Consider the following 10,217-nt stretch of genomic DNA (forward strand, 5'->3'; position numbering starts at 1 on the left):
ATCATATAGTTAGAGTGAAGGATACAGATACAGAGCCACCAACTCTTCAAACTATTCCAATAATAAATGAATTTCCTGATGTATTTCCTGAAGATCTTCCAGGTTTGTCTCCAGAACAATAAGTAGAGTTTGGTATTGATGTTATTTCAGGTACTCAACCAATCTCAATTCCTCTGTATAGAATGGCCCAGCAGAATTACAGAAGTTAAAATAGCAATTGAAAGAAGGTTTGTAGTTTTCTTGGGTTAGCAGGTTATTATAGGAGGTTTGTTAAGGGCTTTCTTCAATTTCTGCACCTTTAACAAAGCCAACACATAAAGCATCCAAGTTTCAATGGAATGATGCATGTGAAAGCAGTTTCCAAGATCTGAAGAATAAGTTGACTTGTACACCCTAATTAGTACTTCTAAAAGGCACAGAAAGGTATGCAGTGTATTGTGATGCTTCAAGAATTGGTTTAGGATGTGTGTTGATGCAGCATGGTAAAGTGATAGCATATCCTTAAGACAATTACAGCCACATGAGAAAAATTATCCAATACATGATCTTGAGTTAGCAGCAGTTATATTTGCCTTAAAGATATGGCGTCACTTCCTGTATGGGATTCATTTTGACATATATACTGACCACAAGAGTTTGAAATATATCTTTAATCAGAAGGACATAAATTTGAGGCAATGAAGATGGCTTGAGCAATTAAAAGACTATGATGTTGATATCTTGTATCATCGGGGTAAATAAAATATGGTAGTTGATGCACTAAGTCGTAAGGCTATGGTGGGAACTTTTTGGCAGCCTATAGAATGATAAGGAATGACTAAGGATCTACACCAACTAGCCAATTTGGGGGTTCACCTCTTGAAACTCTAGATGAGGGGCTTATTATGCATAATGCGGCAGAATCTTCATTTGTAGCCAGAGTTAAAAAGAAGTAAAATACAGATCCTATTCTATTACAGCTTAAGAAGAATATACAATGTGGTATGACCAAGGTATTTAAGCCTACACAAGAGGGAGTACTTTGGTGCAAAAAAAGATTGTGTGTGTCAAATGTAGATGAACTAAGAAAAAGGATTATGATAGAGGCACATCATTCAAGGTATTCCATTCTTCCAGGATCAACTAAAATATATCATGATTTTAAAGGAATATATTAGTGGGGTGACATGAAGAAGAACATTGCAAATTATAACATAATGTTAATTTCACTTGTCATTAAGGGTGCACCATGAATTAAATGAAATGAGCATATTATGAAACATGGTTTCCTATTTATCATAAGTTACTTAACATAAGAATGGAATTCATAGATTCATGGAGGATGACTAGGATTGTGGAGTGAAGTTGTTGCTTTTTTTACTAGGAGTTGAAAATGAACATGAATATGCATGAAATACATAAGCATTGGTAATAGGCATGGCTCTATCACACAATACATGGATAGGGTGCCATAATGACTAAGATCCATGGAATACGATAGAGTAAGAATGGATCGCTATCTCATCATAACTTTTATTGACATGCATCATAATCTAATTCACATGACTTGATTTGGTTATTTACCCTATTATCTCTCCATTAGATTAAAGCCGGCATTCTAAGCTTATGGGCCTATTCCATATCCTCAAAATAGAGCCATAATTTCTTTACTTTAATAGTCTGTATTTAAATGCTCAACTCACCCGAATAAACTATATTTGGAAAATACTAACTTCAATCTTTGATACTCCCTTCATATATATAACCCTTAACTCTCTCTAGCTCCAATAACCATCATCTTATAACTCCTAAATTAGTTATTAAGATCGCTATATACTATATAACTAGTCTTCTTCATATGTAGCAACTCTATGGTACTATCTAAGAAAATCGACAATCAACAATTTTAGAAAATCATGCAACAACATATTACATCGGGTAAACCTCAACATCATACTTAATTGCAAATGAAATTACTTTAAGTCCTTACATACATCATTTCAGGCGTACTATCTCACTTCAATAAAACCAATATCATTTTCCCAAAGAAATCACTTTTTTTATCTTGATGATCATCCAGTGTTCAAACCTAGTGTCTAGTACTAGACATGATTAACACAACTTTACATAATATTCTTTGTTGGAAAATATATAAAATAATATCAAGAAACACTAGTCTACTACAACTTCATAATTACAACAATTTATTATAATCATAGGATCTATCTAATTAAAGTCCATTAGCATATCCTCCATTCACACATCATTACTGCTTACCCATCCATACATCTAAATTATATCAATAGCTCTATAAGTATCAATCAATTTCCTTTTCCCAATCACACAAAGAAGCCTAGATTAACAATCCTTAACAACCTAATTCTTTCATCAATGACCTATACTTTTATAAAATAATAAAAACCCATCACGAACTTCCTTCCTAGTTCAAGCATACTCTAAGTCACCTTTACTATTAATTCCTTCTCTACCTTCTACCATGAAATCTACACCACACTCACTACCCTTTAGTTAAAACCCAAAGAAATATCACCTCAATCATAACTCAATAGCATGCATAGATTCATCAACATACTCTTAAACATACACTATCCCGTCAATAGTATGCATAGATCTTTCAATATACTCTTCACCAATCACTATCCTAACTTTCTTGTCACTATACTTTTAAATCCATACTCCTGACTCTGAGGTTGTTCTATTAATTATGGATTATAACACTCTAACATACTATATTACTTTATGGAAACCTTATTCAATAATCTAGGACATACTTTTTCCTCCCAGGAGTACTATCTGTGATGAAGAGTCAACGAGAAATCTGAATATATTCCATATTATGCCTTAACTGTATAACTTAATGGATGAGGATATAAGATTTTGAATCAAAGGACTAAAACACACTAATAGGATCCTCTCAAGCCATTAGGGCAATTTCTAAAGTATCTAATAGTTAATCTGAGAGCATCATATCGGGTGGAATTGAGATTTACTACTTATATTATCTTTTGGAGTAACACTTGAATCAATGTAAGTTTCTAAGAAGACAACTTTACTACACGATCTACAATTTGAAACAAGAGAAATATTTCTTAAATGCTAAATAGCCTCTTGAAGAAAAGTACAAACATCTTTGTACCATTCGGTAAGACTTTACTAGACACATCTTCACAGACATCCTAGGACACTTAAACTTTGTGCTCTAATATCAAGTTTTGTAACGCCCCGAGTCTGACACCCCAGATGCTACACGATGCTCATAATCCCGAATGACCACAAGCTAACCCATGACTAGTACATACTGTAGTGACTAAATAATAATATTGTGATTGCAGAATAATGGGCTGAAATGCCATAAGGTTCAAAACTGTAATAACAATACCTAATAAAATTGTAAAACTGTCTAAACATCTAGTCTGAAAAGCCTCTAAATTGTCTGAACTGTGGAGTTGATGGAACATGTCCCCAACTAACTCCGACCATTGATAATAATACTAAAATACTAAAATAAACTATGTTCTCAAACTATGAGGACTCACCACTGACTCTGACTGCTAAAAATCTAATCTGCTAAGGGTTCTCTGGAACTCGTGCGTCTGAACCTATGGTTTAAAACACCATAGCGCAAGAGAAAAGTATGTGTCAGTACGTGAGAATGTACTGGTATGAAAAGTGAGGTAGGATGAATTCAAGGATTAACATGCATGAACTATAACTGACTAAGAATATGAACATAACTGTATGAAAATACATGCATGAATATATAACTGTAACTAAAATCATGAGAATTCTAAATACTGAGTTTACTGATAACATGGATTACTAATAACTAACGTAACTGATAATTGATATAGTATTTCTACTGAGTGACTGTGTCTAACAATCCTTATTCACTAGCTGAGTTTCATACTGAGCTGAGTGATTGTATCTGATAGTCCTGAATCCTGTAGAACTATCTGAGTTCTTTACTGAAGACTGACATAGAGACTGTGGGAGGTAATAATCTAACCGACATACCCCAAATAAGATAGTATAGCTGAGCTGGAGTCTAATATATAACCCCAATTAGAAGGATGTCAATACCGTGCCATAATTAAGGACAAGCTGAGAGTTACCCTTATCTGGCAGGTACTCTAATGAGAATAATGAGACCCTCAGCTAACAAGTTAATCCATCTCATCAACCCTCATCTGGAAGGTTTGATGTCTCAACCTATGCTGATTATGTAGTTTTGGAACACAAGGATTCCGTCTAAGAAACACACCCTCTACTATCAGGTGAGTTTCCATCCTTGGGTGCACTCAGTGGTGAATACTAGTCCTAAATGAATTTACACTGAACTGAGTATACTGGGCTGAACTGGAATGAATTCACTGAGATTACTGAGTTTTTCTAAGTTCTATAATTGAATGAGTTCTACTGAGTTCTGAAACTGACTGAGACTATTACTGTTCATGGCATGACTGAGATTACTCTAGAACTGACACTAGCTCTAGGCACATAACTAAATTGTCGGGTATTAAATACCCGAAGGACTCAATAGCATTAAATAACAAGACAGGATATTCATGGTCACATAATAATAGTTTACAACTCACAACACATTTAATGAGGTATTTCATCAAGTACTTAAAAGTCAAAAACTTGTACGTGAATAGGAATACAGGCTAACATATCATAATTTCACAAATCCAATCTCATGAGCATTCCATCAAACACTTACAAGACATAGCTTTAGCATGGGAGCCATTTTGAACACGTGGGCATAGCATAAGTTCATCATTTAGATCAATAAAGGATCATAAAGCATAAATTTACTCACTTAGGCATTTTGTCAAACACATGGGATGCAAAACTTTAGGCTTAGGCATGAACATTAAACCAATACATCATAGTCACATAAATCAATTCCAATTCATAGATTTTAACTCACATGCTAATTTAATTTCATGAAACACATTAAGATTCTAACTTGGAAATCATACAACAACATCAACATAAATTCAATTCAACCCACAACATGGAAATCATAAATCATGTTTTAAAAAAAGAAGATTCTTGAACTCCAAGGATGGAAGAGACCCTTGGATGAACACTTTACAAGCCTTAACTATAAATTTCGTGGAGGTTGGGGAAGATTCTTGAGATTGAATTCTTGAACTTGAGGATCCTAAGGCTTGTTATTGAGTGAATTTTGTGAAAACAATAAATGATTTGGCTATTTGGGGCTTTAATTCTGTGATATAGCTGAATAGGGTGAATGGAATAGACTCTTTTTCCCTTAAAATTTTGGGGATGGACTGCAGATTTTTTACCCCAGCCAAATTGGCCAGGGCGGGCCGCTGCCTGGAGCACCAGACTGAGAGGGGTGGCGCCCTTCCTGGAGCGCCGGGCTGAGTTTAGTGGCACGGGCATATCGCCTTAAGCTATTGTTTTGGGAATCTAAACATGCCCTTACTCTTGTCTGAAAATTTTGAAACTCACCCGAGATGTACTATTGACTCTCCCCATCATAAATCAACTTGAAATCGACAAACAAAGGTTGAGAAGGACATAAATAAAATCATGGAAGTTCTATGACTTTAAAAGTGACTAAGTATTCACTTAGCTGAAATTTTCTAAATGTTGGATCCCTTATCAAACTCTAAGGGGCAGAATTAGACTTAGGAATTTGCGGGACTTACAATATCTCCCCCTTAGGAATACTCATCCTCAAATGAGACTGACTAAATCAAGAACGCTGATAGAATAAACTTACTTAATAGACATGAACATCTGAAACATGTTTACATGACTAACATTATTGATATACTAAAATTCGTATTGCACATGCATATCTGATGCATGAGTACATGACTGAGTTATTTCATGAATGCATGACTGGGATTACAGATAAGATGAGTTTCTCATACTGAACATATATATCTGAGGAATGAATACGTGACTGAACTGACTCATGAACATATGATTAAACATTCAATGGTAGTTGATACCAATTTGTAACTTAAATTTGAACATGAAACTGAATAAACTTAAGGAAACCTATTACCTTGGGTTGAGTCTGAGGTTGTGGAGAAGAGGTGAGGATACTTGGTCTGCATGTCTGCTTCTTCTTCCTAAGTATCTCCCTAAACGGACTGATTCTGTCAAAGAACTTTAACCAGAGGGACTTCTTTGTTCCTCAGTTGGTGAATCTGATAGTCAAGGATTTTGACTGGAATCACTTCGAAAGAGAGGTTGTTCTGAATATCTATGCCCTCTATAAGGACTACAACCGTTAGGTCACCTATGCGTTTCTTTAGCAAGGAGACATGAAACACTGGATGGACTGAAGCTGCATCTAAAGTAAATTTGATCTCATAAGCTACTTTGCCGAAGCGACTAAGAATTTTGAAGGGACCAACATATTGGGGGATTGAGCTTTCCCTTCTTTCCGAACCTCTTCACTCCCTTCATGGGAGAGATTTTCAAATACATAAAATCACCAATCTTGAACTCGAGATCCTTTCTATGCACATCTATGTACGATTTTCGTCGGCTCTAAGATGTCTTAAGCCTCCCCCTGATCAAGTGAACTTTCTCCAAGGTATCGAATACCAAGTTAGGCCCTACAACTACTACCTCACCCACTTCGAACCAACCGATTGGAGATCTGTATTTCCTACAGTAGAGAGCTTCAAATGGAACCATATTTATACTTTAATGATAGCTGTTGTCTTATACAAACTCACTTAAAGGCAAGTGATCATCCTAACTACAATTAAAGTCAATTGCACATGCTTGCAGCATATCTTCTAAAGTATGGATGGTCCTTTCTACCTGACCATCTATCTGAGGATGAAAGGTTATACTGAGGTGAACTCGGGTACCAAGACCCTTTTGGAAGGCTTTTCCAAAATAAGAAGTGAACTGGGTACCTCTATCTGAGACAATAGACAATGAAACACCGTGCAATCTGACCAACTCTTTAATATAGAGTTTGGCATAATCCTCAACTGAATAAGAGGTATGGACTAGAAGAAAATGAGCTAATTTGGTTATTCTTTCTACAATGACCCTAACTGTATCATGTAGATGATGAGTACGAGGCAAACCCGTCACAAAGTCCATGTTCACTTCTTCCTACTTCCAAGTAGGAATACTAAAATACTTCATGGACCCATTTGGCTTTTGGTGCTCAATCTTAACCTACTGACAAATTGAGCACTTAGCCACAAACTTTATAATATCTCTCTTCATTCCACTCCACTAATAGATCTCCCGCAAGTTGTGGTACATCTTAGTGGCCCCTAGATGAATAGAGTAGCGCATACCATGCGCTTCTATAAGAATTTGCTGCCTTAAGTTATCAACACTTGGCACACACAGAAGACTCCAAAAATGTAATACACCATCTCCCCCTTGGGAGAAAACCTCAACCTTTTGATCTCTGACTGAATCTTTTAACTTGACTATACTGGGATCCCTATCCTGCTTTTTCTTTACTTTGGAATCTAGGGATGATTCTGAACTACTCTGCACCCATATACTACCTTATGCTAAATAGACTAAGCGACACCTATCTGGTGTAACTAATGAACTTCTTGAGCTAAATTCTTCTTACTATCCTCAACATGAGAAACACTACCCATAAACAGTCTACTGAGAGCATCAACCACTATATTGACCTTGACCAGATGATAAAATACACTCATGTCATAATCTTTCAAGAGCTCTAACTACCTTCTCTGATAGAGATTAAGATCTTTCTGAGAGAATACATATTGAAGGATTTTGTGATCTGTGAAAACATCTACATGTATCCTATATAAGTAGTGCCTCCAAATCTTCAAGGTAAATACTACTGCTGCTAACTCAAAATCATGAGTAGGATAATTCTTCTGATGGGGCTTAAGCTGTCGGGAGACATAGGCTATGACCTTACCATGCTGCATGAGGTCACAACCTGAACCTACTCTAGATGCATCACAGTATACCACAAACCCATCTGAACTATCAGAAAAAGTCAAAACTAGGGTTGAGGTGAGTCGAGTCTTCAACTCCTTAAAACTCTTCTCGCATGAAACTTCTCTTTAATCTGAGAAGAATGCTTGCTAATCTGATTGCACATACTCATTATGTGAAGATTATCTAATATATAAGAACAATAAAATTTTAAAGAGCTCCAACAAACATGGAAATGGATGTTGGTCCTTCTACTTCTAACTCCACTAAACAACAACACAAATAAGAAGATAATGTAAGAGGAGAAGGAAAAAGTTTAGGAAGGAGAGAAGATTCTAATGAAGAAGTAAAAAAACATATTATATTGGACCTCAATATTTCCTTGTAAGGTAGTAGTGTTATTTAGTTTAATCTTCTGATATCTAGAATTCACTGATTCGATCAATTCAAATTCGTGTCATGTAGGACCCTTTTAATAAAGAGCTTTTTCTACCAAAGATAATGAGTCATTATTAGCAACGTAGTTATGATATGTAGAAATTGATTGTTTTTCAGTCATTAGTGTTTACTGTTTAGTGCATCGTCTTCTTTTATTTTTTCTCTTTGCGTATTTTGTTGCTAATATAGTCTAAGTTAAACAAGTGACTAATACGTAGATTATTTATCAGTAATTCAGTAAATAGTTATAAGGAATTTATGTTATATTATATGACCATTACTTATGTGGGGTGTAGTTATTCATGTATTAGCTATTTTATCTATAATACATAAATTTCCTCATAACTTATACATGTAGAGGTTGTTTGGATGGAAGACTAGTTCTAGTGGGACTAGTCATCACTTATCCCTTCTACCAAATGAGCTCCTAGTAGTTATGGAGGTTTCTAAATTATAAACCAAAAATTGTGTTAATTTTATACATGAATAACTTACCTCCTAATCAATTACAATATATGACATTACTTATACATATGACAAAAACATGTGCAGTAAAGAGATCATCCAAACTGTAAGTAAAAGAAGTAGAAAATGCTCCAGGCACTTTTATCAGTTCTACTCAACTTAACCTTTATCGAGAAGTTGTATATTAAGACAATTTCCAAGCTCAAGGAAAGAGGGTAACAAAGTAATAGCAAGCAAAAACACTAATACAAAATTAAAATATTGCCTATGCAAGAAAGTGGGATTTTTTCTTTAAGGGCTTACTGAAACTAAAAGCTCAGAAACAGGCATCATTTTTAATATGCAGTCAAACTAAGTTCTTGTTATACAAAATCTCCAGGAATCTGGTAGAGCCAATTATATTTTAGCATACTTTCACACCTTAATAGTAATTCAAAGTGAAAAAAGGCTAATCTTGTGCTCATCATATATAATAACTTTTGGCCAACAAACTATAGAAATTTGTACCGTGTACAAGCTCTATCTCTGGCACAAAAATTATCAAATATTGGAATAAAGTGAAATATTGATCTGAGGATGATCTGTTGAGCCTAAAAAAAGATAGCACGTCTTAAGTTTAAGTTCAATATCTCATTCTAACCAAGTGAAGACGCATCTCCAGATTTCATAGGTAAATTGATAGTAAATAAAGTTTTTATTTTGTGGCCAACAACTGTCAAGGTTTAGAAATCAAAAATCAAAAAAGCACCATACAAGCATGAGGTAACAAAATAAATAGTGAAAGATAGAAGACAACTGCAATACTCAACCTTAATATAAGTTGTACTATTCTTGCTTTTCAATTGAGCCTTGACATCAACCGAAAATAGCTCACCCTTCTACGAATCTCCCACATATGACCTCGATTTGCTTCAAATGATTATTCCAGACAATTCAAAATATGAACAACACCTTTCAAGAAATTGTTAGCAATTAGTAGGTTAACAAAATGCTAAATCAAGCAAAATAGAAAAAATAGAAAGTAGTCACATACGAAAGAGCAGATGAACCGATAAAAACTAAAGATGATGGTTTGACAATCAAAAATTGAGGGAGGGGGTATTTTATCAATGAGACCATGATCCTCTTCAATGATTCAATAGATTCCTTTAAATCAGACGTTGACAATTCTACAAAATTGTACTATTTTTGAATAAATTTTAAAATGAAAATAATTAAAATGATATAAACAAGCATGAATATAAGATACATATGCAAAAGGAAATTAACACTCACAAAATATAAAAATAATGATAAGCATATATTCAAATAAATTTATTTGTATAATCATCTGCCTCCATTCAATCCCAATCAGTATCATCAAACACATCCTC

Source organism: Capsicum annuum, chromosome 7 (genome assembly GCF_002878395.1).
Source record: "Capsicum annuum cultivar UCD-10X-F1 chromosome 7, UCD10Xv1.1, whole genome shotgun sequence".
Lineage (NCBI taxonomy): Eukaryota > Viridiplantae > Streptophyta > Magnoliopsida > Solanales > Solanaceae > Capsicum > Capsicum annuum.